This window comes from Heteronotia binoei, chromosome 3, assembly GCF_032191835.1.
Source record: "Heteronotia binoei isolate CCM8104 ecotype False Entrance Well chromosome 3, APGP_CSIRO_Hbin_v1, whole genome shotgun sequence".
NCBI lineage: Eukaryota > Metazoa > Chordata > Lepidosauria > Squamata > Gekkonidae > Heteronotia > Heteronotia binoei.
The window spans coordinates 115,631,829-115,657,835 of record NC_083225.1 but is presented as its reverse complement, the minus strand read 5'-3'; positions in this window follow the sequence as shown (position 1 = coordinate 115,657,835).

Genomic DNA, 26,007 nt, shown 5'->3' with positions numbered 1-26,007 from the left:
AGGATATAAAAATTCTTAAATAAATAGCAATTCAGAAAAGCAGACTTTCTTTTTTAACCACTTTGGTGTAGTGGTTAAGTGTGCAGACTCTTACCTGGGAGAACCAGGTTTGATTCCCCACTCCTCCACTTGCAGTTGCTAGAATGGCCATGGGTTAGCCATAGCTCTGGCATAGCTTGTCCTTGAAAGGGCAGCTGCTGTGAAAACTCTCTCAGCCCCACCCACCTCACAGGGTGTCTGTTGTGGGGGGAGAAGATATAGGAGATTGTAAGCCGCTCTGAGTCTCTGATTCAGAGAGAAGGGCAGGGTATAAATCTGCAGTCTTCTTCTTTTTATAAGAGTTATGAAATGCAAATGTTGAGAACAATTTGCTTTTACCTCTCTTTATAAATCATTTTGTAAATAACTTTGATTATATCATGTTCAGAATTAAAGAAGAAGACATGGCTGTCAATAAATTAGTAGACATGCAGCTTTTATCAACTAGAAAACAGTGGTAAAATGAAGACTTTCATAATATAGGAATACAAGGGGCTTTGTAAGCCAAAATGCCCTCAAAACGAGGATGGGGAATTATCAGGTGGGCACCTGGCTTAATCAGGATCTTTTTACCTATGTATACAGGATTCCACGTCCAGAAATTAATGCTTAAATTTATCAAGGACTCTAATTAAGTAAAACAATTAAAATTTATTCTAGAAAATATAGGCATACATACAAGGCAATGTGCTCACGAAACATACATACAGTCCTAAGAAAAATAGAAAGAGATATAGAGACAACACATGGATAGACAAACAGGGTGATAATTACCAATTGTAGTCTTCAAGAAGGCTCCAATGGCGACGAAAGAGGATGGGGGAAATGGGACACTCAACTGTGGCCAGAATCAGGGATGGATCTAGACAGCGTAACTGGGGTACTGCTAGATGCACACATGTGGGGAGCTGTGTTACAGGTTATATAGACTACCTTGGACCCTCAGGGGATGGGAGGTACAGGGGTGGATGACAGGTGGTCAGCTGGTACATGACCTCAGAAAAGGGGAGGCTCTGCAGTGACCATAAGGGCTGGATTAGTGCAGTAGCCAATAGCCAGTTAATTGGCAACCCCTGATTGGACGCTCATAGCTAGCCAATGAGTGGATTTGGCCTTAGTTACCTGATTGGCTGCCCAGGTAGCAATGGGCCAAGGGGGAGGCTCCAGGATTACTGTAGGGAAAAGAATGGGGGAAATTACTGGGTGGAGGTGTGCTTAAGGCTATTAACTTATCTAAAAAGGTGACAATAGATGGCCAAATTGCTACCTAAGGTAACACCCGGTTGACACAAAGGAACTGGGCTCTGGCTGAAGATGGTCTTCCTCTTCTTCAGTCTTCTTCTTGGCACCAGCCTTTGTCTTGAGTTCCATTAGACAAAGGCTTAGGCAGTCCGGCAGGATCCACGCCTAAAATAAGCTTGATTGCTTTATGCAGAAGTTGAAGCAGCTGTTGGATACGTGAGTCTCTTGCTTTGCTGTAATGGAGTTAGGAAAACAAGATGGATTCTGGTGGTGTTAGCCTTTGGTTCATGGAAACAGGCTGGAAACTGTTTGCCTGTACAGTTCATGGCGGCGTGGCTTTTTCCACTGCAGCGGCCAAGACTGGGCACGCAAGGTGCAGCTGGAAGGTCATCTGTAGTTCTGGCTAACACCCATCCAGAGATGTAGAATGCTGCTGCAAAGCTGAAGCTTATAGTATCCACATAAGCCTTAGAAACCGTGGGCAAAGTCCACTTTTTAGAGCAGATGTGTGCAAGTCAAAACTCCAGGCACTCTGGCAACCATACCGGTGATCACGATGTCCATGTGTATGAAAAGTAGGGGGCTTTTTCTTACAGCTTCCTCCACAGACTGTTTTGAAGAAGACTGCAGCAATTTTGCAATCTCAATGTGGTTCAGTGGTGTGGTTCTGCACATCTGTAATTTGTCAGTAGATATAACCAGAGCTAATAAAGGGGTTAGGATGAGGAGTAGCTGGAACAAACCTGACCTATATATAAATACCTAATGAGCTATTAGTAAGACAAAATGTAGAGGTGCTGCTTTTGCTGGGGAATGGGAGACCAAACACTGCATTAAAGTAGAAAATGTGTGTTATAAAAACTGCTTCAGATCTGGATCCATTTGGGTGCGCTCATTGTTCACTTGCAAAGTAAGCATGTTTACTGATCTTTAATTGCCACATTTAGAAGAATGTCCTGTCCCCTAGTCCCCTTTTAATGACAAGAAGCCACAATTAGCTTCAAGCAGTTTTCACAAAAATTAGATTCACATTGGATGATTCTACACATTCCGAGTCATCATTACATTTAGGCAGCACAATTCTGTCTCTAGTTGGTGGGCGGAGAAAGTGGGCAGCTTGCCAGGTAGACGTTTCCATGACTCCCAACCCCCAAAGGTGATGCATTTTTCAGCTAATTCATTGAAGAGTGGGCTGAACTTTGGGTATAAACTAGACAAAAGCTGCCTTAGCAGAATGGTTTATGGGAATGCATCCACGTTTGGCAGAAAAAAATCACGTGACCTTCTGTGATTTTCCAATCATGCCAACAGAGACTTGGAAAACCGCCCCTTCTGACTTCTTTTCCCTCACTTCTTATATGGCTCCGAAAACAGTGGATCTTAATACTTGACTTTAGCCAGACTCAGCAAGCAATTGAGCCTTGAAGCACAACTTTGCCTTTATTCTAGGTTTCTTGGCAGGCCACCAGGAGGCTGTCCCTTTCACGCCTGATAAAGTCTGTTTCTTATCTCTTTAAATGAATGAGAAGAAAAGAGAGAGAAATCTCAACAGTATATTTAGGGTTAAGATTTCATTCCACAAAGACAAGATCTAGAGGGGGCAGCCTTTCCTGCTTGTGTATGTAGTTTACAAAAACAATTTGGAGCATCCGGAGAATAAAAGTTTCTAGTGTTTTAATCAGCAGGCGTTTGAGCTGGGCAAAACCAGCAACAGCATTGAACATGAGATCATTGCAAGCACAGTGTAACCAACTACCCTGCCTTTTTGTGCCTTCGCTTCGGCAGATTTGTGCAATGCTCCTTTATAAGATCAGAAGGGGCTAAACAACTTTTCCCCCTGGTTTCTCCTGCTTCGGGTCCTACATGGGCAGGTGCCACAAGGATTGGTGCAGGTTTTGAGCAGTGTTGTGTGCCTGGAATTCAGAGAAGAATGAAACAGAAGACCGACCTCTTCCTCCTTCACCTTCCTCTTGGATACAGCAGAAGTCTAGGAAGATGCAGCATCTGAATTTGTACTCTGTACCAGAATATGGAAAGAAAGTCAACTCTTGTTGACAAAAAGGAAAAGCATCTGGAGATTCAGGATGTATTTGGATGTTTTAGAATGCAGTAAAATAAGCTGATACAATTGGCACATTAAAAATTGTGGTTTTGTTGTTGCTTATATAAAAATACGCTAGAATGGGTGATAAAGCACTTTTCCAAACAGGTATAGCATTTTTCCCTTTTGATACTAAATTTATTTTTTGTTTTGCACCTACTGTTTTGAAGCTGAAATCCTTGTGTACCCCCCACCTTAACATACTTGATGAATCACACTGCTTAATTTCCCCCCATTTTTGTCATGTTTGAATACGGTGAAAATTGCAAAAGTAAATAAAGTTTCAAGAACATCGTAATTAACTTTTGGCCATGTTATTCTTCACTAAATGCTAAAGTGTGAAAAACTTTCTGAATCATGTGTTTTCAGTATAAATGTTGGCTTTATAGGGCTGACTGCTAAGGAATGCTAGCTAATTTTTCTTAAAATAGAGACTAGTTCATGCTTTGTAGAATTGGTACAGTGGGTCTGTATTCTAGTGAGTGCTTTAAAACAAACTTAGAATTCTTCTGGTGTGTATGAAATTTTTTTACAATTTCTGCTAACTTTATTACAAAAAAGTCAGCTTAGTAATAGCAGGAATAAAAAGAGCATTGTTACAACTTTAATACAACAAGCCTTGTTTCCAGTTAGTATCTATTTTTGAATGGTTGGTAAAGCAACACTTGTCCCAAAAATAGTTTGGGAAAGGGGAATTTGAGGCCATGCATGCAGTCTTTGTTTAGACCAAGTTATACAAAGTAACTCATGATATTAAGGGATAACGCCGCTTTAGCAAATCAGTTTCTTTTAAATTGTTTGTTGTTTTGAATGGGTATTGGAAAGTAATCATTTAGATCATAGCATAATGATTGCAACCCTATCTAAACTTTTGTGTTTGTCTTTACAAAACCATCTTCAACCAAACTTGAGAGATATGAGACATATTCAAATTTTAAATGACTTATGGCAAAGTAATGTTATCTGTTGTACTAGCCAAATCTTCCAAGTAGTTGAAGTCTATATATTTCCAGTGATTTATTGTATAATATCAAAAGCGTATTCTAATAGACTAAATTTAACTTTGCTATTTCTTTGTCCTTTGCGAAGTTCAGTGGAAAGCTGCCAAAAAACAATTATGCACATTTGTCAGATGCAAATTCTTAACCTGGATTTGCCCAAGATATTAATTGATTGATTGCAAATTGAATTCAAATAGATCTGTCAAAATGAATACTGCATTTACAAAATGTAAAGTATAACATATAAAGCATAAGCTGTGTTATTTTGCACCTTTTATATATAATATATATAATAATATACCTTTTTGCTTGGTTATAAAAGTAAGAATCTATATACTGAATTTTTAAAACTGGAGGGGGTTTTATTTTTAATTACCTAACAAGATAACTTTGTATGTCTCCACCAAGAATTTAAAGAGGTATGCAGAAATACACTTTCAGGATTTTTGTAGACGTGCTCATGACTCAATATTTTATTAACAGTTCAATCATGTAAACTATTTCAATATAACATTTCTTAATTTTGTTATAGCACTATGAACATTTAAAATGGAACAGAAAATCAAGGATTTGATCATGTAGGATCTGACCGAAGGTAATAAAATGTTCTGTGCATAAATGTATGTTTCATACCAGAACTGTATTTTAATTTGTCTTGCACTTCTTTCGCAAATATTTTCAGTTTAGTATCATTATTATCATAACTAACCACATTAGTTTCCCCTGCAGATTTCCTGCAGATATCCTTGTTTCATTTATATCTGTGAGAAGATTACCACTAAAGTGAGCCCAATTAGAGCTACATCCGTACAGTAAAAGTAATGTGGTTCCTTCATAGCATGTGAAATGCAGTAGGCCTTGTGAAGCACATATTATATTCCATGCTCACCTTGTGTTTCTTTAGTACATAAAGCTTTGATAAAAGTTTTTCCGTAGAACTTTACTGAGCAAAACTATGAGGGCATAAGTCATTATCCAGTCACATACTTTAGAGATTTTAAAATATTATAGAACAGTATTCCTGGAAAGAAATTTTAATTCTTTGGATAAAGTGGCATATATTTTTGAAAACAGTGCTGCTGTTAAATGCACCACTGAATTAGAAAATATTTAAAGTGCAAATTTCAGTAAATAATAATTGAAATACCAAAGAATCTGATCAGTGGTCTGTTCTGCTTGAACTCTAAAAAATATAACCCACTTATCTGAACACACAGACTACTTTGCCAGTATCCGTGGTTCATTGCATTCATACAGCATAACTATTTGCTTAGGAACTTTTAAAACAATAAAAAAAGTTTTGTGCTTGATATGCAAATATTGAATCTAACTGATTATAATAACAATGTTTTGCCTGATTAATGTCCAGGAAAATGCAATGAATATGATTAAAGACATAGGAGCTATGAATTTGAATTGAATTATACTTTAATTATTTGTCTGTTTGTTTATTTTAAAGTAAGATTTTAACCTATCAGAGATACATGTGTATTGTTTGAATGAAGTGCTTTGCTTTCAAATTATTTTTCTAAGCTTCCAAGTGAATTGTTTATTTGGTATAGTCTATGACTCACCTGTTGATATTTTAGGGAGATTATTTTCAGTGTATTGTTGGAGGCCTCACGTTTTTTACTCTGTAAGAATCAAAGCAATACCCCGGATCTGTAAGAGAAAAATGTTCTATTGCTCACTAGCACTACAGACGTTGGTTGCTATCATTTGCCTATTAATGTACATATTTATGAATTTTGAATAACTATGATCTATCCTAACTACAGGTCCTTCAACAATGTTAAGTTTGTATAGTTTGTAATATACCGTTTCCCTGAAGCACAGGCACTTAATTTCTTGGGCATAACACTCTCCCGCACTTATAGTAGTTTGATTCTCATTGTTTGATTGCTGCAACATACTGTTCATTCAGCTTCTGCCAGCTTATATTTGCATAGTTTTTGTTTTTCTGCTTTGAGTGATGAGATGAGATTTCTATAGTCAAAATTCCTGTTGAGGTTGCTACAAAAGATTGTGCAATAGCTCTGGAAACTGGTAAACATAGATGGATTGCCTTTGTGTACCATTTGAATGTTCCAAGTCTGCATAGTCTAAATACATTCTCTGTTCTTCCTGTAATGTGCATTTAAAAGCTGTTGTTTATCAACATAAATGCTTCATGATTATTTGTTTGAACTTGCTTTCACACCCTTTAATATGAAAGCTGAAAGATGATGCTAGCTGCCAATTGGCATAAACCCGTAGATCCGATCTTGTGGTGAAGTATACTGCACAAGCTCGCTTCTATGGGTCTGTGTCAGTCTGGTGATGTAACAAGAGAATGCATTACAAGTCACAGCCTATGTGTCTGAGAGAAAAGCTTCTGATTTCTGAGCAACCATATTTGTTTCCCCCCACTTTCCCAAATGTTTGTGGGGCATCACTGAGCCTCTATAGCAGAATAAAAATTCTTTTATCCTTTTTCTGGTTACATTTTTGGAAGCAATACATTGAAATTCCTAACTATGCTGCTTTTATGGATAAAGATATATTTAGTTAAACAATAAAGGAAGTAATTAAATGCTGTGAATCTAGGGAAAAAAGGATTTCACCAACAATTTGGCTTTCCTGTTGTCACCTATGTAAACTGAACATTGTCCTGGAATATGGAAGAATGGTCCCAATCTGGAGCTGGCAAAAGGCACCCAGGTGTTTATCTGTAGCTCTTAGCTACAAGCATGGAAATACTTGGAAACTCATAAATCTCAGTGCAAATGTTAAGTGGAACTTCCAAGCTGTAAGACAAGAATTGTTTCACATGACACTTGGAGCACACCCATCTTGTTTCCCAACATGATCATTTCAAGAGACAAATGTTTCCAAACACAAGGCAACTAAAGTACGTAGGATGGCTGCTCGGCTGAAGCTTTTGTGCATATTGTTACAGTATGTATGAAGACATATGTCTCTCTTTAAATGCTATAATTTTCACCATGGGAAACTCAGCTCACACTTTGTTTCTTTGTAATGTAACGCTCCACTGATAATTTTGCTGCATATATAACTTAAATGGCTTTCATTTGAATTCTTCCACTTAAGAAACATATTTAGAAACTACTCAATTGAAATTTTTATATCTGCCCAACTGTAAGAGCTATACTATGATAATGTGCAAGATTGAAGCTGTGATTCTCTCATGTTCAGGTTAAACATAATGAAAACTGATAACTGGTTAAGTATTTACCATGTTTGAAAGAGATGCAGAAGATCAAAAGAAGATTTAGCAAGCTGTGTGCATCCGGGTTGAGGTAGTAGGTTGTATGGTTTAGAGTTACACCCTGGGAGTTAACTGTACAACCTTCTAGCTTTCCTTGGAGCACACTTGAACCTTCGAGGAATTCATCATCTTTTTAATTTGGTAAAATAAACTCTGTGTACTAAATGTATATGTGGTACTAACTCTGAGGATTTATTGATTTTGAAATATCCCTTGTTATGTGGATATTTCATTTATATGTTGTTAGGAATGATGCTAACAGGTTCTTCTATAGGGTTGCCAGGTATGTGTTGGAAAATACCTGGAGACTTTGTGGGTGGATCCAGGAGAAGACAGGGTTTGGATAGGGGAGGGGCCTCAGCATACTACAATGCCTTAGAGTCCACCTTTCAAAGCAGCTATTTTTTCTAGGGGAGCTGATCAGTTGTAAAAGGGAGAGTTCTTCAGGCTGCACCTGGAGTCTGGCAACCCTATCTTTCTAATAGGCTGTAACTTCACACTAAAGATACTTGAGTGAGACTGATGGTTGCTTCAGTTACATTAACAGCAAAGTTGAAAAGTTGTCTTGATATCTACCTATAGAAATGGTCAAATTTGTATAATGTTGGGGATTATCTGGATGTCGCATATACAGTACTTTTATTTTTAAAATAATACTTCCACATTTGACTACATACAGTATTTATAGGACTGATTGAGCAAAGAGATTAACTGTGACTGACAAATCAGACTTCCGCAGTACAGTTCACAAAGATTGCTCAGGACACAGATGAATGTTAGCCTTTGGATGTTTTCCCACTCTTCTGAGACCCACATTCTTTACCACATCTCACTGGCTGGAATAATATTTAAGGGGCCTACCATTTAGACAGTCAGCTCCCATTTGGATTGCTGGTTAATTTTCCCCATGGGAAATGGTTAATTTTCCACATGGGATCTACCCAGGGGATAAGCAGGCTTCACATGGATGGAAGATTGTCTAAAAACTGTGTATATTATCTTTCAGTTTATTAAACCCAACAGATGATCAGCAGCTTCTATCTGATGTAATGTATGATGTAATACATGGAATATACAACTTCAGACTGCTGAGTATGGAATTAATAATATAAAATGCTCCCTTTCTTGCAGTAGCGAGGCCCATAGACATAAATTTTATAGTGAGGGGACAAGACAACCCTGAAGGGGTTGTAAGAACATTCTGGGCCCTGAGACTCATTGGATATAGTGGTTGATTCTATGGTGGTAGTCACATGGTAGTACCTGATGATATCACATTGAATAACTATATTAATAGTAGTACTTTCACTGCTAGATAATATACCAACAAATATCTGTGAATGTGTGTGTGTGTCACAGTTATGAGGCTTAAATGAGATGTACGGTTTATTATACTTTTAAAAACCTCGATATGAATTGGGTTCTAATTATAAAATGTAGCTGAGTTGATACTGACAGGTTTTTGCCTCCCATTTCCATTTTACCGGGGCAGTAGGCTTTATGTCATGAGCCCTGTGGCGCAGAGTGGTAAAGCTGCAGTACTGCAGTCTGAGCTCCCTGCTCATGACCTGAGTTCGATCCCAGCAGAAGCTGGGTTCAGGTAGCCGGCTCCATGTTGACTCAGCCTTCCATCCTTCCGAGGTCGGTAAAATGAGTACCCAGCTTGCTGGGGGGAAAGTGTAGATGACTGGGGAAGGCAATAACAAACCATCCCATAAAAAGTCTGCTGTGAAAACGTGAAAGCAATGTCACCCCAGAGTTGGAAATGACTGGTGCTTGCACAGGGGATTACTTTTTAGGCTTTATGTGGAGTAGAACATTATGTATTTTGCTGAAGATGAAGGCGCAAGTTTGAGTCATTCATCATTGGTCAGTGAAAGACATTCTGTCCGTATTCAGAGGCACATGTTCTTTGACATGAGCAAGCAGCATACTACTAATGTTTTAAAAGTGATACCAGACTGAGTAAAATTGGACATTTCTGGTCCTGAATTCTCATAACTACATACATCTGAAACAAATTTCCATGCAAAAAGAGAAGGCAACTCCAGAACAGTATTGATATCATTTCAGGTTTCTGACCACAGTATTCTCATTTATCACTGTGGAGATATATATATATATATATATATATATATATATATATATATATATATATATATATATATTGGCCACTGTGTGACACAGAGTGTTGGACTGGATGGGCCATTGGCCTGATCCAACATGGCTTCTCTTATGTTCTTATACCTACCAATATGATTTTCAAGACAAGAGACAGTGGTTTGCCATTGCTTGCCTCCATGCAGCAATCTTGGACTTCCTTGGTGGTATCCCATACAGGTATTAACAAGGACTGACCCTGCTTAACTTCTAAGATCTGATGAAATTGGGCTAGTCTGGGCCATCTGGATCAGAGCATACTTTACCTAGGCAGTATATTCACATTGCCCTAATTCTGTAATTGTAGCCAATGTATTGCTCACTAGATGTCTTTTTCTTTATGCCTGCATTAGTTTTTTAATTCTGTAATCTGTCTGGATCTCAGTGAGTAAAGAGCCTTTAAATAAAACAAACAAAGAAATAAGAGGAAAGTAACAAACAAGAACCAAGGTAGCAAAGAGCCTAGGGAGAAATGATTTTGAGAACATGTACAGCAAAATACATTTGGACAGTAAGGGGTTAACTGCCTCTACCCTAACTGGAGTTTGCAGCTTTCCTACCAACATTCTTTCCAGACAATTTGAACTGCTTGCACATCTCCTGTATGCCCTTAAAATGAAAACATAACTTTTAAAAAAAAAAATAATTGAAACTTGTGAATTAGAAGACACATATCACTTTGCATGCCCCCTGCAGCTATTCAGTTCATAACAGAACATTAGGAAAGAACACCTAGTATATCCTTCTCTTTGAGAAGTTTTAAATATATCGGGAGAATTTTTTAAAACTTGTGAATCGTTGAAAATTCAAACATTCAGAACACTAACTGCAGTCTGAAGTGGAAGAAGCCAGGGATAGAATATACTGCATGAAGCTGTATGTGTTTTGTCAGTTTGGTGCAGTTTGGTGTAGTGGTTAAATGTGCGGACTCTTATCTGGGAGAACTGGGTTTGATTCCCCACTCCTTCACTTGCACCTGATGGAATGGCCTGGGATCAGCCATAGCTCTGGCAGAGGTTGTCCTTGAAAGGACAGCTGCTGTAAGAGTCTTCTCAGGCCCACCCACCTCACAGGGTGTCTGTTGAGGAAGATAAAGGAAACTGTGAGCCGCTCTGAGACTCTGATATTTGGAGTGGAATGTGGGATATAAATCCAATATCATCATCATCTTCTTCTTCCTCTTCTTCCTGGTATTGGAGGGCTAAAAGCAAAGCAAAGTTTTAGATCTGTAACCCTTGAGGGAAGTTGCTGGGGACTTTGAAGCCAGAGGAGATGAATTAATTAAGAAAACCATTTTTGAACAGTTTACATAAATGTTGAAGAGTTACAAACTCTGGTTTCATGTTAAACAGGTTAGTTAAAGGTTAAAAAAAAAGCAAAGGTAGTCCCCTGTGCAAGCACCAGTCATTTTTTACTCTGGAGTGATATTGCATCACAACGTTTTCATGGCAGAGTTTTTTACAGGGTGGTTTGCCATTGCCTTCCCCAGTCATCTACGCTTGCAGCAAGCTGGGTACTCATTTTACCAACCTCAGAAGGATGGAAGGCTGAGTCGACCATGAGCTGGCTACCTGAACTCAGCTTCTGCCGGGATCAAACTCAAGTCATGAGCAGAGCTTAGGACTGCGATACTGCAGCTTTACCAATCTGCGCCACAGGTCTGCTTAAAAAGGTTATTTACTAAGGCTTAAAGAGTGTGTGTTGACTTTTCTTTCCCATTGGCCCTTTCTGGCATTTCTCCTGATAGTTCAAGTTTGATTTAAATAGATTTGAAAGAGAAAGATACCTACTTTTACTTGATAGTCCTTTATGTTTTAAGTAAATAAAGAACAATAACAAAGATGCCCTATTCTATTAACACAACTATAATTTTTTTATCATGATGTAGAAATGTAAACAGACATAATACAGTTTTGCTTCTGCAAGATCTTCTGCAACACTTATGGTGCTATCACACAAGAGATTTGGCCTGACCTAGCCATGCTTTCCATTTGGATTAAATGTGCACGATCACATGAACACATCTGCCCTCCAAGCTGCACCCGTTCTCACCTCATCTCCAGATGCCTCCTATCTGGATTATAAAGCCAGCTGGGTTTTCCTGGTAGTTTCCCCCAAATCGCATTTAGGTCGCATATTCGTTGGCCATCTGAATTCCCAGGCATAACTCATAAATGGAAGAGCAGTGTGATCAAGCCAAGCTGTTTCTGGTGTGTTTGGGTTTTTTCCTCCTAGCCCCCTCCGAGGAGCACTTGTGCACTTCTCTGCTTAAGCACACATACACAGAGACTTTAAAAAAAAAAAAAACACGCTTTCTATGGTGGATCCATGGTTGAGGTGCACTAGCAATGTGAATGGCCAACCACGCACCGCTGTCATGATCCTGCTGCTACAGTGGCAGCTGTCTGATAGCCTGGAAATGGACCAGACTCAAGCACCCTTATATTTTACTAGGAATAAGTCCTGTTATGGAGAAAAATACAACAGGCTCTAGAAAGAGGCTCTGGGCAAGTGCCCCCCCCACCCTTGCTGTCTTTCCACCCACCCAAGTGAAGGCATTCACTCTCCCCACCTCAAGGGGAGTTGATTGCCATCTGGAGAGCAGCTGTAATTCTAAGTGATGTCGAGCCCTCACCTGGAGTTTGGCAACAATGGTTCTCCGGGAGGAGGACAGAGTCTACGGCATTGTACCTGTTGGAGGTCCCACCCCCTCCTCAAACCCACCCTCAAATCTCTAGGATTTCCCAACCCGGATTTGGCAACTGCTAAGTCGCACTGGCTGTCATGGGGGCTGCTGCTGAACAGCAGCAAGCAGCCAGGTCTAGTTAAGTCATGCCAGTCAGGTGACATCAAGCCACCTAGAGGGTGCTGCCAGGCCTAGGTTAGCCAACCTTCAGGTGGAGCCTGAAGATCTCCTGGGATCACAACTGAACTCATGACAACAGATCTCTCATCCCCTGGAGATAACTGCTTTGGAAGGTGGACTGTATGCCATTATATTCAGCTGAGGGCTCTCTCTTTACTGACAGAACCAACTTTGGTTCCCTAGCAACAGCCTTTGGCTAGCAGCTTCCCCAGTGGTGAGCTGAGGGGAGGTAGACAGGGAGTGACAGGAAAGAGGTTATGTTCATGGCCTCTGAGGAAATACTTTGTGAGGCTGCAGTAGAGTGGCAGCCCTTTCTGAGGCCGATTGATGGAAAGGACACAGAGAAGTATTGGAGATGTGTCCATCTCTGAGGTAAAACTGTTTTGGCAGTTTGTTCAGTGTTCGTAGGACTGCAGTAAGCAGGAGACAGGGGAGTCAGCCAATGGGAACCCAGAGGTGGTGACTGATGCATGATGAGCTAATGGCTTGTTGAATGCACCTGTCAGCCAATGGGAGTGCTCCATTTGGCCACCACCATTAGGTAATTATTATATGTGAAGATAGTGCCCAAAGACTGCTTCCAAAACATCTGCACAAGTACAAAAGTGGCTCAGCAGACACTGTGCTTTTCTTAACAAAAAACAGCATACGTTTTCTACACCACATACACTCTCACTTGTACAGGGACCCTAGTTCCTGCAGAAACCTTCTGGTGGATCCAGGACATTGTCTGTATCCCAGAAAATGGAAAGTAGAGATTTTCTGTCCAGAGCCTTGCGTGTTGCGGTGGTGCTGTGAGGTGTAGGGGCAAAGTGTATGATGCTAATATCCCCATGGGGTTATCCTGATTGGGGATGGGCATGAAAGGCTCACGAACTAATTCATGATGAATTTTGACTGGTTTGTTGTTTGTGAACTGGAGTTTGTGTCAGTTTGCCCTTTGGGAACAGCAGACTCGCAGGCTCTTTGAGCAGCCTCGTTTAAACCACACTGCCCAAAAGACCCCAGCTGAGCCACAGGGAGAGTTCTCCTTGAGAGATCAGCTGCTTTATGGGCTCTTTTTAAAGCCAATTTTAAACTGCACTGCTCAAAAGAGCCCCAGCTGAGCTGCAGAAAGAGTTCTCCCTGTGGGATCAGCCCTTTGTGAGGTCTTTGGGGCATTTGGGTTTAAATAGTACTTCCCAAGGGATACCAAACAGACATTGGGGAGAGTGCTTCTCCCCTCCCCTCCCTAACTTGACTGTTTTGTGGGCTGTAGTCACTTTAAACACTTTCTGTATAAAGGGATTACAGAAGAAAGCCTGAAAACAGCTGAGTGGTAGGAGCACTCTGATCCAGACCCTTAGCTGTTTTTCAGAGTTTGCTGATAATTCCTGAATATATCTGGGATTTTGGAGGGATTTATCTCCTAGTTCTATACATTTGGGATGTTGAAATACACCCAAAAAACTCTGGATACTTTGGGATGCCAAAATATACCCCCCCTCCCCCCCAAAAAATTGATAAGGTGTTTCTTGGGTACATTTTCCAATTAGGTAGTTTTGAATGCACACATCTCTCTAGCATGCGGGGGAGGGGGACGGAGACATTCTACCACATGACAAACAGAACTGGTTCATTTGGCAGCTAAAATTTTATGACAGTTTGTGATTTGTGAACTTGGCACACCACAAACCAAACTACATTTTTCTTTTTTCTTGGCTATTCCTAATTGTGACACACACACCCCATATTTCCTTGAAACATATTTATAGGGCTTGGGCCTCTTTTGAACATAAACACTCTTTAGTGGCTTGCTGGCTTCTGGTAGCAGGTTACAGTGTCTTTCTCTGTTGCAAAAAGATCACAAGGCCAGATGGAGTTTCAGAAGTCCAGTGTTGCTTAACCCGAGGTCAGGTTTTCAGAAATCATTCAAGGCAGTGTTGGCAGTTCAGTATCTGATGGTCGTGTTGTGTCCGTGCCCAGAAGTGTCTTTCAAAAGATTTTATAGCTGCACACCCAAATGTCACACCTCTGGCCAGCTATTCAGGAACAGTCCTTCAAAGACTCATCCTCATTATCAGCGGCCAGCTGGTGTCAGGCCAGGAGGTGTGAACTTTGCTGCCTAGTCTGTAACTGTTGTTAGCAGTCTTCCAAATGTGCAGGTGATCCTGGAGTGCTGGGAACAGCTGCTTGACTTTCAGCTGCTGAATTAGAGCTAGAGGTTGGAGGTGATTCTGCACCAGCTTTTGGCTGTAAGTCCTGGCATACTCCTCATTTTCTTGCTACTCAGCTTTTGTTGACCCTGAGATGGCTACACAGGACTTCTCCTCTTCTGAGGAGTCATCCTATCACAGAGCCGCGGCTGACCCATGGCACACACTTTCAGCAAAGTTGATATTTGGGGTTAAATTCAGAAGGTAAGAACTCTTCTCAAAACATTGATTTTGCCAACCCTTTTCTACCAACTTTTTAAGATACTTCTTGAGCCTTGCCTTTTAGTTTGTAAAGGAAAATTTGGATCTGCTTCTAATCTTCCTAAAAATATTAAATGGTCATTATTACTCCTTTTCTGATTTCTTCATGTATGGTTTATAAGAAAAGACATAATGACATAACTTCAGGTGCACTCGTCTCTTATGACTAGCAGATTTTTTAGCTAGGTTTTGGGATTGGGTGGTCATTAAAAAAAAATTTAAGATTACTTTTAAACATTATCATGATACTTAAATTTGACTACTTGTGAAAGTGCAGAGACCTTTCATAAAAGTATTTATATACCCCTCTTTAGATGCTAATTAAAAATAGCTTCCTACACCCAATCTATATTAGGTATACACAATATACCTAATAGATTGGGGCCCATGAAGCTACCAGGGTGTCATGTTCAGGTCAGAGCCTGGTGCTTTGACTCTACCCCCCAGGGTTTCCATGATGCACAAACACAACAGTAACAAGTAAGACAGAATGCAATAGCACAGTCTACTAACCAGTCTGGAGTCAGGGAACAAAAGGCTCAGTTCAAAGATTGGGGGAAAAGGAGTGTCTGGAGTCCAGGTCCAAAGTTTGAAGCTGGGGTAGGATATGGGGTCTTGGTCTCTAGCTGGAAAAGCAAGCACAAGTTAACAGGACAGGGTACAAGGCAGCAAAACAATGCTGTTTGCTAATCTGCTGCTGTGTTTTTGGTACCCATGACAGTCATTTCCTGGTTCACAATGACAGGTTCCAATTGGAGTTTATCCATCCATTGCCATTGTTCCTTGGAGATGAACTGATTTGCATCTAGTATTTCCAACTTGTTCATTGCAATGGTAGTTTCAGCCCTCACTGCTGATGTTTCTCCACTTCTGCAAGCAGCTGGTTCCTGGAACACCTTGGGTCTTGCTCCCAAAATATCTGGATGACACACCACCTGCTTGAAACAACTAACAGGCTCTGTTATTTCAGCTGTAGGGGTAACAACATTGTAGCCCTCTCTCTCATAGTTTTCATTGTTGTCAAAAGAACTGTTGCTTTTTTGGTCACTCCTCCCAATCAGCTGTACTTTAGCCCTGCTAGAGTCCCCATTGCAGCCATGCTTTACACATTTTTTCTGTGTGCCCTTTTTGGCAACAGAAGAAGCACACAATATTGCTGTAGCTCTTACTGCTTTTATCAATTAAGCCTCTCCTCCCTCCTGGATGAAACTCTTCTGGGCTCCTTCCAACTACTCCTCCTACCCTGGAGTTTCTCCTTGGGAAATGGCTGTTTACATGCCTTTCTCCTGCTGTCTTTGCAGGAGTGGTTGACTTGGCTTTACACCTTTGCTGGCTGCTACTTGCTCAGCAAATGCTGCCCTGTCCATCTGGCTCTTAGGATTTCTAGCCTGGAGCAACACATTCACCTCCTGAGAAATGGTCAAAAGAAATTGCTCTTTCACAACCAAGTTTATGTAAGTCTTGTAAGGTTTTTACCTCTGCAGCCTGTATCTACTGGACAGCAGTACTCATCAGTCTTGCCATGTAAGCAGTTAAGCCAGGACTCCAGGAACTGCACTGGTTGCCAATAGTATACCAGATTTGCTACAATGTGCTGGTTATGACCTTTAAAGCCCTATATGGCTTTAGGGACCGTCTCTTCCACCACGTTCCCCAGAGGGTACTTAGATTCGGTACACAAAATCTATTAACAATCCCCAGGCCAAGGGAGGCTAGACTAAAATCTACTAGGGAATGAGCCTTTTCAGTCGCAGTCCCCTATTGGTAGAATCAACTGTCAGATGAGGCCAGAGCTTGCAGGACCTTGCCCAGTTCTGCAAGGCCTGCAAGACTATTCTATTGATCCTAACATGCTGATACAGTTGTTATAATAAGGTGAAACACATTGGACTATATAATTAGAATTAATCTTGGTGGGCCCAAAGAGAAAAAAGTTTTTAAAAGGAGCCAGAAAAAATCGCGGACGCCATTTTGAATAAATTAAAACTTTAAAAATTAATATCTGGAGATAGGAAGCGCCTAGAATGGCAATTTTGGGCTCATTGGAAAGGGCGTGTTCCAAGCTATCAGAATCTGTATTTCAGTTTTGAATTGAAGAGACCAACTTTGGAGCCTATATTTATAATGGGAGGACAGTAATGTCTGAACATAAGGGGGGACTGAAGCTTCGCCCGAGGGCCTGGTCTTTGGAAGAGATAAAGATGGCCAAAGTTAATGAACAACTTGAAGCCATGGAGGCCAGACTGGTCAAAGTGATGAAAGAATTAATAACTGAAAATATTAAAGAACTGAGAAAAGACATTAAATCAAGTGCAGAAGCGGTGAAGACAGAAATTAAAAAAGAAATTGAGGATCTCCGAAAAGACTCACAAGCAACATTAAATAAAGTGCATGTAGTTGAAAATAAAGTAAAAGATCAAGATTCCATGATTACTAAGTTGCAGGAGAAAGTAGTTCTACAAGTGTAAGATAATGGAGAACCAGGTACATTTGAGAGGAGTTCCTGAAAATGAAGAATTTGAGTTGAAGCATATATAATAGGTATAATCGCTGAATTTGTGGAGATGGATTCTGATCAATCTAGCTATGCCTATGAGTATATATATATAGGGTCAATTCAATGTATGCAAAAAAAAAAATAAGCTACCAAGAGATGTGGTAGTAAGATTTGTATCAAGAGACATGGTTGGAAAACTTTTAAGTAAACAATTTGGAAAACCAATGGAGGTTGAAGGAAGCAAAGTGAGAATTATGAAAGAGCTGCCAAGGAAGGTCATAAATGACAGAAGACTGTATAAGAAATTAACTGATAAACTACATGACAAAGGTTTGAGATACAGATGGATATTACCAGAAGGTCTAAGCTTTGAATTGGAAGGAAAGAGGATTATAATTAACAATGTCCAAGACCAGAGGAGATTTTTTTGAGGAACATAGGGATTTTGGGGATGCAGAATAAGTGAAGAATCATTATGGATTACAAATTATTATCTTGGAATGTAAATGAACTAAATTTCACCACAAAAAAAGGCTACATTTCATTGGATTAAAAAGCAAAAATGTAATATAATTTGTCTACAAGAAGTGCATATTAAACAAATGGATTACAAATTTTTGTGAAACAAGCAATTGGGTACAGAATTTTTTTCATTGGCTAAAGAAAAAAAAGGGGGAGTGATTTTTTTTACATAAAACAGGAACTTAACCCAAAATTGGTTTTTAAAGATGATGATGGAAGATATGTAGCATTAAATGACAAAAAGACATTGTTAGTGGGATTGTATGCCCCGAATGGGGCAAAGGACTCTTTCTTTAAAGAAATTGTACAGCAATTGAACCAAGTGGTATATGAACAAATAATGGTGATGGGAGATTTTAATGGAACAGTTAAAAATATTTTAGACAGATCTGGGAAAAGAAATTAAGAAGGGAAATTATCAAAGTCTTTTTTTGACTTAGTGAATCAAGAAAGTTTGAAAGACGTTTGGAAGAAATTTAATCCTATGGTGTGTGATTACACCTTTTTTTCAGCAAGACATAATTCTTTCTCAAGGATTGATATGTTATGGGCTACAAAAGATCTTGGACTTACAATGAAAAAAATAGAGATTCTTCCTAATGTGAGGGCAGATCATAACCCAATAATGTGGTCGGCAAAGTTTGCCAAAAAGACTAGGAGGTGGAGGATAAATGAAAATTTACTACAGGAAGTAGATATAGTGGCGCCTCTAGAAAAAAAAACTAAAGCTTTCTTCCAAATAAATGAAAAAAGAGGACATACAATTTCAAATGGTGTGGGATGCGTATAAAGCTGTAATAAGAGGCATTTTAATTACATTGAACAATAAAGACAAAAGAGCAAATGAGAAACAAATGTTGGATATCCAAAAAAGAGATTGCTAAGAAGGAAAAGGAACTTAGAAAGCGACCGGAGAAAAAGAAAATTATAAGGGAGATTACAATATTACAGAACCAGCTAAGACATATGCTAAATAAAGAAGTAGAATGGAATCTTAAAAGATTGCAACAGAAATCTTTTGAAGGAGCAAATAAACCTGGGAAATACCTGGCCTGGCAAATGAAAAAAAAGAGAGTAAATTTGTTAACAAAATTGTGTCAGATAGTAAAGATATTGTGGACCAAGCAGAAATTAAAAGGGAATTTTATAAATATTATGCTAAGTTGTTCCAATGTCAAAAGGTGGAACAGAGTAAAATAAATGTTTATTTACAGAAAATAAAGTAAGTCCCTTAACAGAAAACATGCAAAAGGTCTTAAATGAACCAATTGGAAAAATAGAAGTTGAAGCAGCAATAAACTCAATGAAATAGGGAAAAGCACCGGGTCCAGAAAATTTTACAAAGTCCTCGCAGAGACATTAGTACCAAAACTTCAAAAATTGATGAATATAATAAGAACTGATGGGAAAGTGCAAAATACATGGAAGGAAACAGTAATTTCGTTGATACCGAAAGAAGATAGAGACACCACAAATGTAAAAAATTATAGACCAATTTCACTACTTAATAATGATTACAAAATATATGCTAGAATACTAGCAGAAAGACTCAAACAGCATTTGAACAATTTTATTAAAGATGAGCAAGCAGGTTTTCTTCCCAGGAGTCAAATTAGAGATAATATTAGAACTGTCATAGACGTGGTTGAATATTATGAGAAGCACCCTAAAAAAGAAGTGGCATTATTCTTTGCTGATGCAGAGAAGGCCTTTGATAATGTGAATTGGGACTTTATGTTTGCAGTGATGGTAAAATTAGGATTAGGAGAAAATTTTATAAGAATGGTTAAGGCAATATATACTGAACAGCAAGCAAGACTCTGTATAAATGCAGGTTTGACGGAAAAAATGATAATCAACAAAGGTACGAGACAAGGTTGCCCTCTATCTCCATTGATATTCATAATGACTCTAGAGATTTTGCTTATGCAAATACAAGAAGATAAGGAGATAGAGGGACTGAAATTGAAAGGTTTTTCCTATAAATATAGAGCATTTGCTGATGATGTAATGTTTATTAATGAAAATCCTATATATATGTAACCATCTTCCTTTTCAGACGTATCTGAGTCTCCATCAATTTGCAGTCATGGATTGTCACTTTTTCTTGTATTTTCAACAAGGTGGAGTCATGTACTTTCATTCTCCTTTCTACCTCCTGCACTTTCTTAGATGTTTCCTCTGTCTCATTTCTGAGATCTTCCATATCTTTTTTAATCTCTTCTATAATTTCTTTTTTTGATGCAGTTATCATCTCTTTCATGCCTTTCAACATTCTGGCCTCCATTGCCAGAATGTTACAAACTTACAAGAATTTTAAAAGACTATGGTTTGGAGAAGTTTAAAATGGAGTGAGAGAAATTTCAAATATACGTTGAAAAACATTGGAAAGTAAAGTGATGTTTGAAAATAATTGAAGCTTTGTGGAATGGTGGACTATAATAATAATTATAAAGAAATGGAATTTTTTTTTGTTTTTTGTTTTTATTGGTGTAGTGGTTAAGTGGGCAGACTCTTATCTGGGAGAACCGGGTTTGATTCCCCACTCCTCCACTTGCACCTGCTGGAATGGCCTTGGGTCACACATAGCTCTGGCAGAGATTGTCCTTGAAAGGGCAGCTGCTGTGAGAGCCCTCTCCAGCCCCACCCACCTCACAGGGTGTCTGTTGTGGGGGAGGAAGGTAAAGGAGATTGTGAGCCGCTCTGAGACTCTTCAGAGTGGAGGGCAGGATATAAATCCAATATCTTCTTCATCTTCATCTTCTTATTGGACTATTAGTATCATTTTTGATAAGGTTAAGAGGATAGAATATAAGGGTTTTTTTCTAAGAGATATTACCTTGTATTTTTAGCAATTTTAGTAAACATTGGCGGGGATCAAAATAAGGCGGATGGAAGGGGTGAAAAGTGATGTACTGGTATTATTTTTGCTTTAGTGCTTTTTCTATAAATATTGTTACAATACATTGCAATAATAAAATTGGTTTGACACTAACATGCTGATACAGTAGCAGAAAGAACATCCATCACCCAACCGAACTGAAAGGATATCCTGATATTAGCACCTTATTGTTTTAAAGTGCTTTAGATTGTTTTAATTAATGGCTGACCTGAACTTGTTTAAATGTAATTGTTAGCTATATTGTTATTGTGATTTTATAGGTTGTGAGCCGCTCTGAGCCTGCCCTGGTGGGGAGGGAGGGATATAAATCTAAAAATAAATAAATAAATAAGGTCTCCACTGCCTCCTGTGCTGCATTCCTGAACTTAAAACATAACTGATTTTCTGTCAAGGCAAAACACTGGAGAGCCAATTGTTTAAATTTTGCATAGTCCTTGGCCTCATTAACAGATAACTCCTGTAAGACTTCTGCTAACTTTCCCGTTAATACATAATGTGCACATAACTTTCTTCAGGCACACCATAGCTTTGGCAGGTTGTTTCAAACAGTGCTAGATATGTGGACATGTCCTGCCCTTGTTGGTAAACAGGAAACTTTTTTCTTTCCCATTTATCCGCATTTTTACTTTCTGCCTGTGCCTTAAAAAGTCTATAGTGGGCTTTCAGTTTCGGTGACGCACTGTTAGGAGCGCCTCAGACTGACTCTTCCAGAGTCACTTTAAATCAGACTGTGGAGGGGTCCCCCCTGAGGGGCGACTCAACTCTGGGACTCAGGAAGGGTCTTTGAAGGCAGGGAGCTTGAGCGGTTGAATGGGGGTGACAGCAGAGGCTCGCTTCTAACCTCACTTCTAGCCTTGCTGTCTCGATCGCCATTTTTAAATGGTTTGAGGGTCGACTGCCGGACTTTTCCTTTTCTTCTTCTGATTTAAGTGACTCTGCACTAGCTGGACAAGCTGTATCTCTACTATTAAGGCTGTAAGTTTTCTTTCTTCTTACTACTGATTCCTGAGACCTTGTCTTTGACAAGCAGGAAAAACGGAGAACTGGGGCTGAAGCAGAATTCAGACAGAGGCAAAGATAGAGAAGGGGGGAACTCCTTCTCTTTCAAGCCTTCTAAAAGTGTCTTTCTAACCTGGTGATGCTTGTAATCCCTGCATGAGAAGAATCACACTAATTTCTAAACATAGAAGAGACTTGATGGCTGAATTTAACTGATTTGTTCTAAACTTCTTTCTGAAGAAAGATCTGACTTTGGGAAAGTTGCAAGCATATATGGATGAGAAGGACAGCTGGTTTAAGAAGTAATTTGAAGCTTAGGCTGAAGTGCTCTGAACAAATTTATGTGACCTCCAACTAGACTCTTAAATCCTGGTGGGCATTGTATACTGGATTATAAAACATAACCTGATTGTTGGTTGAAGGAAGAATGCCTGTGCCAATTTTTAAAGTGGATTATAATTCTCTGATGGTGGATATTATGGCTATAACCCTTTAATTTTGTTTTTGTTTTTTTTATATATGGTTTGAATATTTTTGGCTTTTGATTCATTTTCCCACTTTTCCTCTTTTTTATTTACCATATTTGGAGTCTTTCTTATTTTTGCTACTATTTTTTTTTGGGGGGGGGGAGTGTTTGGTCCAATTTGTGTTTTTCTTTTTCTCTTGGGTTGTTTGTTTAATTTTTAATTTTTGATCTCACTTGGAGATTACAAATAGGGCATTCAGCCCTGAATCACAAATTTATACCTTGAAGCAGTCAGATGTTCCTGTTGTGACTTGGATTTTAATTGAACTACCATTGGTAGAAGCTAAGTGTTTTGGCTAAGTGGTACTAAGGATGTTGTTCTAAAAAGACTCTGTTTATTACTAGTCTTATCATTGTTTTGGGTATGGCAAATTGTTGACAGAAGCTAGAAGGTTTTTTTTTTCTTTTAAAATCATTCATTCCACAATACTGGCAAGGGATTAGCTTATCTATTATAAACAGGAATATTGAGTTCCAAAACAAATCCCAAAGAGACAGTATATGGACCTTGTTGCTGTGAGTGCATTAACGTTAATAAGGATGGGGAAAAAAATGTGATTAGCTTTAAAGAAACAATAATAATAAAAAGAAAACTGAGATGGTAAACCACCAATATCTTCACCCAGCTCCTCATCTGGACAAGGGAAATTTACGACCTTGCATATGGAAGAGATGCAAAATACTCTATTAACTGCCATAGCACAGCTGACTAGGAAAGTAGATAATATAAGAGAACAGATGGCAGAGATCAAGCAAGAGCTTTTGGAGAACAGTAAACAGACAGCAGAGACCAATAAAGCCTTAAAGACATTAGATGCCCAGGTGACAGATAACGCACAAAAGGTGGAACAACTGGGAAAAGAACAGAACATATATGATTCCAGACTCTTGCATTTGGAAATAGACAGAGCTGCCTATATGCTGAGGTTCCAAAACATACCAGAAGAGAAAACTGAAGATTTACAGAAAATATTAAGTGAACCCTTGGCTGAAATTCTACAGGTGACTCCTCAAAGGATGGAAGAAGAGTTTGATCAAGTCAGATGAGTGCCATCAAGCTTTACGAGATGGAATAAACTACCCAGTGAAGTTCACTTGAAGCTTACAAGAAAGAGGACAAGTGACGATATTTTGAAGCAAGCAAGAGACAAATCTATGATGATAGCTGGAAATATGGTGAAAATTTTGAGAGAGGTACCATGGCCAGTGAGACAAAAGAGGAGAGAATACCAAGCTTTAACAGGCTTCCTGAGAGAAATAGAAATACCCTATACATGGCTAATGCCAGAAGGCCTCCTTTTTACTTATCAAGATAATAGGTACAGGATAAACATTTTCTTGTTTAAAACAATTTATTATACTGTAATATATAATAATAACACATCATTTGTTATTAAAAATTAATACATATACATTACATTTTCTCTACCCTCCCCCCCTTTCGGTGACCCCCAGCAGTGTATTTTAATTAAATTGCTAAAAAAAAGAATCTGCATAAAAAAGAAAGCATCATAAAGCAAAAAAGGAAAAGGAAAAAAAACATATTATAATTATAGTACATCTTCATAGTAGTCCTTTAGTCATTGTCAAAAGAATGAAAAAAGATATATTCCAATAGTCTTACTTTTTTTACTATAATCCACTTAACGTTCCTTTAAAATTTAATCATTGTCAAAGATCGCCAAATATCTCTTAACATTCCATTGTTTTTCAACATATTTTTGAAATTTTCCCCACTCATTTTTAAACTTCTCTAAATCATGTTCTTTTAAGATTCTTGTTAGCTTGTCCATTTCACTCCAATGCATAACTTTTAAAGTCCATTCCCACTTTTCCGGTATTTTGTCTTGCTTCCACATCTGCACAAATAATGTCCGAGCAGCTGAAAGCATATACCAAATTATTGTTCTATCTTGTTTTGGAAATTTTTCCATTTGTAATTCCAACAGAAAAATATCTGGTGCCTTTTTGATATTATATCCCAAAATTTTCGAAATCTCTTGCTAAATTATTTGCCAAAATTGTTTCACCCTTTCACAAGTCCACCACATATGGTAGAAAGATCCTTCTTGTTTTTTACATTTCCAACATCTATTCGACACCTAATTGTTCATTTTTGCCAATTTCTTAGGTGTCATATACCACCTCTATAACATTTTAAAATAGTTTTCTTTAATATTATAACATGTTGATATTTTCATAGAGTTCTTCCATAAGTATTCCCATGATTCCATCTGTATTTCCTTATTTATGTTTATCGCCCACTTTATCATTTGAGATTTAACTACTTCATCTTCTGAAGACCATTTCAATAATAATTTATAAGTTTTTTAAATCAATTTTTCATTTTTGCCAAACAGAATTCTTTCCAATTCTGTTTGTTCTTGTCTTATTCCATCATTCTTAATATCCTGTTCCAGCAATCTCTTGATTTGTTGCAATTGAAACCAATTATATTTATATTGTAATTCTTCAGCTGATTTTAATTCCACCTTTCCTCCATGTATTTTTAAAAGCTGTTTATCTGATAACCACTTTTCTTCTTTAATGTCTGAATATAATTTTATTACTTCTGTAGGCACAATCCAAAGCGGTTTCCTCTCATCTCCATATCTTTTATATTTTGACCAAATATTTAACAGATTGCTTCTTATATAATGATGCGGAAAAAAACATCCATCTTGTTTTTCCCATAATACATGTAAGCATGCCAACCAAAAACATTTCCATGGCCTTCTAATGCTAGTAATTTTCTGTTAAGTAATGTCATCCATTCCTTAATCCACACCAGGCATACTGCATCATGGTACAGCTTTAAATTAGGCAATTGAAATCCTCCACTTTCTTTCGCATCAGTCAAGATTTTCATTTTAATTCTTGCTGTTTCCTGGCCCATACAAATTCTGAAAATTTCTTTTGCCATTTATTAAATTGTTTGTTATCTTTCACTATTGGAATTGTTTGAAACAGGAACATAATTCTCGCTAATTCATCTTAATTGCAGGAATTCTGCCCAGCATAGACAAGTTCAACTTATTCCATTTTATCAAATCTCCATCAATCTTACACCAAATCTTCTCATAGTCATTTTTGTACAAATCAAGGTTTTTTGTTGTTACTTCTACACCTAAGTATTTTACTTTAGAAGTAACTTCACATTCTGTTAACCTCTGTAGTTCTTCCTGTTTACTTTTTGACATATTTTTACACAAAATGTTGACTTTTCTTTATTTTTTATAAAAGCCTGCCAATTCTCCATATTCTTGTATTTTACGAAGCAACAATGGTGTTACATGAGTGGGATTTTCATTTATAAACATTACATCATCTGCGAACGCTCTGTATTTATAAGAAAAACCTTTCAACTTCAGTCCCTCTATCTCTTTGTCTTCTTGAATTTGCATTAGCAAAACCTCTAAAGTCATTAT